The sequence below is a fragment of the Sinohyriopsis cumingii genome, chromosome 2 (assembly GCF_028554795.1).
Source record: "Sinohyriopsis cumingii isolate HCF-2022 chromosome 2, ASM2855479v2, whole genome shotgun sequence".
In the NCBI taxonomy this organism is placed as follows: domain Eukaryota; kingdom Metazoa; phylum Mollusca; class Bivalvia; order Unionida; family Unionidae; genus Sinohyriopsis; species Sinohyriopsis cumingii.
In genome coordinates, this window is record NC_142962.1 from 59,155,477 (window position 1) to 59,161,848 (window position 6,372).

Genomic DNA, 6,372 nt, shown 5'->3' on the forward strand with positions numbered 1-6,372 from the left:
AGTCTGCTTCTTATTTCCTTATTTAATTCCGGTATAGAGATGGCTGCAGCAGTTCTGTCTGGGTATTTTGATTCTGATCCGTCTGTGTATATTTTGACAAATCCTGATAAGAATTGGCCAGTATTGTCAGTATCTTTGATCTTAATTTGTAATGGTTGTTCTTCTTTAGGGTCGAATATTCTTGCTAAGGTGTTGATATTGAGTTTTTTGCTTGTCCATGGTGTTGAGTCTGGGTATCGTGTGGGTTCTGCATGAAGACAGTCGATTTGTAATTCTTTACATGGTGTATGGATCTTTTTTCCGAATGGTAGGTAGGGGACTAGTCTCTGGCTAAATGGGATGTTGCTTTTGTTAATGATGTCCTTTGTGGGATGGCTGGGGTTGTGTATGGAGATTCTGGCGGAATATCTTATTGTTAATTCTTCTCTTCTCAATGTTAAAAATCTTTCGCCTGTAAGAATCTGGAGTTCTTCTTTTGAGATGTTTTTAAGTGTGCCTGTACATATAAACAACGCATTAGTTTGGATTATGTCGAGGCGTTTGAGGAGTGATGGTTTGACAGAGGTGTAGATCTGGTATTTATAATCCATCTTGGACCTAATGAAGGTCCTGTAGAATGATACGAGTGTGTATTAGTCTGCACCCCACGTGGACCTTTGCTGTGTTTCAGGAGGTTTAGGTCTCCATTACATTTGCGTATTAGGTAAGTGATGTGATGTTTCCATGAAAGGTGAAGGTCGTAATACAAACCTGAAATTTAGTTGCTTTTTCAATTTTGATGAATTCGCCTTGTATGTGCAGGGTTGGGGTTCTATTGTGTACCTTCTGTGGGGAGAAAATAGAATTCCAGTTGTTTTTCCATTTGATAGTTTGAACCTCCGTTTGTCAGCCCATTTGTCAATGTTATTTAAATTGACTTGCAGTTAAGAATTAACTGTTGGCTGCATGGATTGCCCGCTTTCCATATGCCACTGTCGTCAGAAAATTGCGATAGATCGATTTTACTGAGGTTGACAGAGCGTTCTAGGTCATTGATCATGGTATTAATTAGGGTCGGGCTTAATACCCTTCCTTGGGGGTACCATTTTCTAATACATATTCTTCTGAATATTGATCACCTATTCTAGTTTTAATATGTCTATCTTTAAAGAAGTTTTTTGATCCATTTATGCATGTGGCCATTGATTCCATCGTGGTTCAATTTGGCGATGAGACCATCATAATAAACTAGATCAGAGGCTTTCTCAAGGTCTCTTTTTGCTTGAGTTTGTTCCTCCTAAATGAAGGTCGATATGTCAGGGTTGGTTGATTTGATGGTGTTGCTATTAGCATTGTTTTCATTTTTAACGGGTCTTTATCCTGTTTTTTTTTATTATCGTTTGAGGGCAATGGAGAGGGTCCTTTTGTCAGCTGTTTTGGGGATTGGGTTGGGCGTGGGTAGGGGCGGGGTTAGATTCAGAGATAGCAGAGCGTTGTACCGCAGGCTCCTTTTGCAAGTGCGTTGAAGGTTTTGCATTTGTGTATGGTAATTTTTGTTCAGTCATGAGTATGATTATTTCTTCTTCTTTCCTGGTGTACGGGCAGTCCTTGGAGATGAGGTGATGGGGTCCGTTGCAATTTGCACATTTATGGCTTGTGAATGTGCATATGCTACTGTGGCTACCGCCGCAGATATCCGAACGGTTCCTATTCTTACACTTGTTAGCGTAATGCCCCAATGCCTTCCAATTACTGCAAAAGCGAGGCTTATATATGTACTCTAGGAGTGGGTAAGAACTAATCATCAAAGTAGAAAAGTAATGGTGGGGTTGTGTTGAATTCCGGTAGTAATGGTGGGGTTGTGTTGAATTCCGGTAGTATTTTTGTGTTCATCTGTCTGCGACTGGTCCTGAACCTGGAAGCCCTGGAGATGTCAGCTCCTTGGGTTAATAACTCTCGGGCTAGGTCACTATTGCTTAGTGAGTTTTACTTCGCATGCAATTTTATGACCTTAATGTAGGCTAAAGTTGGTTTCGATACATTTGTTTGGGTTGGTCTGGTCTTTGTTGTTGAGGATACATCCGTCTTTGATCCTTTTCCTTGTTCTTGGTCGTGTCCTACTGAGTCTTGCTCGAGGGGCTTGCTGTGAACGCATTATGTCTGCTTACTTTAACTTGGATTGGTCCAATCTGTTGGACTTCCATGTATTTTGCCACCTGTCTGAGGGTACTGTACCTGACTATTATGTAATTTGTTCTTTGTCTGATGGTTTCAAAGGATCCTGAGTATGTTCTCGTCAAGATCGATGCTATGTTTCTGACGTTGATACTTTTAGAGCTTTCGCAGGTGATAAATATCATGTGTTCCTTACTGTGATATTGATTTGTTTTCTGTGAGATTCTTCTTGTAGTTTGGTCGTCCTTTTCCGTCTTTTGTTTGGTGCTTATTTTTGTAGTCTTTGCAGCTTGTGGTTTGGGGGTGCGGTGTTCTTTTGTTGATTCCTGCAATGTCTGGTTCGCTGTTTTGGAGTTTTCTGTTTTGGTCTTCTTCCCTTTGAGTATTCCATTCATTGGTGTCTTGACATTTGTTTGGTATGTTTTCTCATCTGGTGATCAAGTCGTCCTCTTAGCAGGTGATAGCATATGCATGAGTTGGCTATTTTGCTCCTCGTCTGTTCCGGGTAGATTATATATGACTTCTATAGGCACGGTAATGGTAAGTATCCATGCTGCTGCTGACTAGTTTGTTTTTTAAGTACAAATCTACTCCTCTAAACAAGGACTTTATGAAATTGTTACGGGAGCTACTTTCTCAACGCCGTTTATATTACCTCCAGTCTTGTCTAGAACTTTGAATTAACGGTACAAGTAAATGCTGTCCAGATCGATGTAATCTTCGGGCTGTCCTTCGATTTCAAATTCGATGGGAGCTGAATCCGTCAAAGAGGAGATGGGATGAAATTATACCCATTGGGATCCTCGCATTGTCATTATTGTGGGTGGCATGGCAAGCAGATCAGGTTCTAACTTGGTTCAAACGCAAGATTCTCCGTGCATCATTTTCTTTCTTTTCTTCTTTTGTTTTTCATCTCTGTAATACTTTTAATAATCAAAAAGTCTAAGTCTTGAAGTCCTCTGAAGGGGTGTTTTCATCGTCTCTTTCTGGCTTGTCCTTGCTGTTGCGTCAGGGAAGCAGGAATGCCTGACTCAGCAGTGGCCAGGGCATTTATAGGAGTTTATCGTCGGCCAAAAATTATTTGCCCGTTTTCAGCAGGACATTTTCGCCTGCTCACAAAAAAGCTTCTTTGAGATTTAGTTTGTCGATGATGACGTTTTGGAAAAAAATTTGCCGTGCGTCAAAGCGGCATCTTTCATGGCGTGCAATCTTCCTGTCACCATCGGTTTTAAAACGGGGGCCACCGAACGAAAGACCGATTTTAACATATCTCATAAACCATGTCCTTGTTGTCGAGCGACTCCTTGGTACCCAGGATACATGACTTACGAGTTGTTAGAGAATCGTTCTTCGAAAATGGAGTTTCACCGTGACTTTCCCTTTGGAGAATTGAATATTTTGTCCCAGATATCCTTTGACAGCAATGTTGACAGTGTCGAAATACGACTTACTGACAGGCAAATAATGAGGATGTACAAATTCGCGGCGAAAGTGATAGGTGTTTCCACCCTGATGGTCACTGTTCGCGACAGAATCCGCTTTGGAAGGAATGAATCGCAGTAACGTGTCCCACCACGTTGTACTCCACCACATCGGAGTACACAAAGATTAAATTCAGTCCTTCGCTCAGTTCTACAGGGAATTTAAAATACTTATAAAATCGATCGTTGTTGTTAATGTCTATGGAATTGGGGGTCCATATGAGGTTTCCGCCCAAAATGTCAAACAAGTCAGGACAACATGTAATGGACAACGTTTTGGTATCCTCAAATGTCATCAGCAGGCGACGAGCTACTTTATGGTACTCAATCATGACAGGTTTGTTCAGTTTGGTCAGGTCTTTGCCAAACTGCACTTTGAAAATACTGACAATCGTGTCTACCAAATGTTGAACAAAAAAATAATAGCCGTACCGGAATTTCCATTTTATAGATACTTAAGTTAGATTTGGCTTGTAATAGTTTTGTGTCTTTGTAAAAAAAATTATCTTCGGCAATTAACTCTTGTTGTACTTGATCGTTCAGGATATCAACGTGATAAGTGTTTTGATTTTTAGTGATGTATTTGGATTTGTGTCGGGTGAAACATTTCCTCCAAAGCCACTTCCCAGCGGACTTCGTGATCAAATTGGGTGGCCTGAGGTAATTTGGCCATGTAACAATATAAAGCGTTGTTGGGTAACACCTATATGGAACTGTCAGTGGATAAAGTTAAGTTAAATTGGTTGTTATTGTTTTTAATCCCAGAGTTCTGATACTGTATGAGGGGTCGCTTGAAGTCGGAGGAGTGTTAAAAAGAGGATTATTGTGATTATTGTTGGGGTGGAGACTGGCGTGGGCACAAAACTCCCGTTGTGCCCATTCGACAAGGAAGGATTGGGAAGAAAGTAACCGATGCAACTGCTCAGTAAAATGGTTCACAATTGTTTGTCTCCTTGTTGAAAACTCAAATTGGTAATGGCCGCACCGATTACACAAAACACAACAAAGATGTGGCAGAAAAAGACGATTTGCGTATTAGGCACACGTTCTCTACACCGTGCCCGCACGGGTTGAATTTTGTAGATCTTGCAGAGAAGAACTCGGGTGAAGGAGTGGTCACTGTGGTGGTAGCGGCAGCTGAGGATGTGTGGAAGTGCACGATGGTCACTTTTTTATAGTCGTTGACTTGCGAAGCACCAATCCAAGAATACAATCTTGGAGGATATACTTTATAACTCACTTTTACTTCTTTGTCACGGCGTTTTCCCACTTTACGGGTTCTTCGTTTGAGAATGCTTTCGACGCCGTACATTTCGTCTTTTTTTGGTCACGAATTGTAACTCGGGCAAGTAAAACGTTTCTTTTAACACTTCCCCGTTCATGCCTTCCAATTTATAGACGGCAGGATGACGTCCACGCACTTGTCCAGTGATACGAAACAATTTAGTGGTCCATTTGGGTAACTAACCTCTGTCGAAAGTGTTTCTGGTTTCGCCAATGCGCACCCAATTTCCTGCTGCCAACACTCCACTTTTCTTGTGGACTGTAACGTCAGGGACCTACCAAACAGTCACTTCTTAGGGGGCACGTCCGGTAATTCGATGGTAAGATTGGTTGTACGCTGAGCAAGTGCGGTAAGACGTCGATGTTCATGAGAGTATATTGGTGCGTAAAATATTTACACATACGTTCTATCAAGATGAGATGAAAACGTTCCACGATGCTGGCTTTGGTTTCGGGACTTTCGGTGGTGAAACAATGAACGTCACGTTTCTTTAATTCTTTTTGGAAAGCTTGGTTCAGAAATTCGATGCCTTTGTCGGTTTGCCGTCAAAGAGGGTGACGACCCCTTTGTTTCAACACCCGTTTGAGGTCTCGCACTTATTCAGTGCTCGATTTGGAAGTCAAAGGCACGACCCAGGAAAATTTTGAAAAGACCTCGAGGACAAATAACAAATATTTGTAGATACGATTGTAAGTTGCCAAGTGGGAGACATCGGCTAAAATCGGCTTGCAATTGATGATCCATGCCCTCCACTCGGGTGCGACTTCTGGAACATTTTCGTCGAATGGGTTTGTGTAAAGCGTACGTGGCATGTTTTTGTAACCGTCGTTGCACTTGAGGTAAACGGAGACTTTTCAGTCGGGTTTTCAGTCGGGTTTGGTAGCACGATACAAATTCTGAACTCCTCCTTAACCTGCAGGATGGGATGGATCGTAGTAAATGCTGGCTAACACATTTTCCGTTTAAGTTAAAAAGTCACCCACTTTTCACTAATGCTACTCTTTTAGTCGTGTGGTATTTTCTTGGCTTGTAATGCTTTGCGTGTCCGGCGAGCAATAGATATCGAGGAAGAGGAAAATGTCTGAACAGGGGTAATCGGTTCTTGTTTCACTTCTCCCTTTACTTCTTTTTTTTTTCTCTTCTTGTGAAGAAGGGTGGCCATCATCTTTGTAATCCATCCATTTCTGGATGTAAGTGGTGTTGTTAGCTTGCCTGATTTCTCTGGTGGTGTCGTTAACTTGCGTCCTTTTTCTGGTGGAGTTTGAAACTCTTCTTCTTTTTCTCTTTTGGTCACTGGGGGTAGTGGTGATGAAGTTTTCATCAGAGTCTTAAAATCTCTCAGAGTCGGCTCAGCTGTTTCGTCTACAGCGTTCTGGTGAAAGAGTTTCAGTCGTTGCAATAGTTGACGTACCTTAGCAAGTTTTCTTTTTCGGACAAATCGTTGCGATCCAT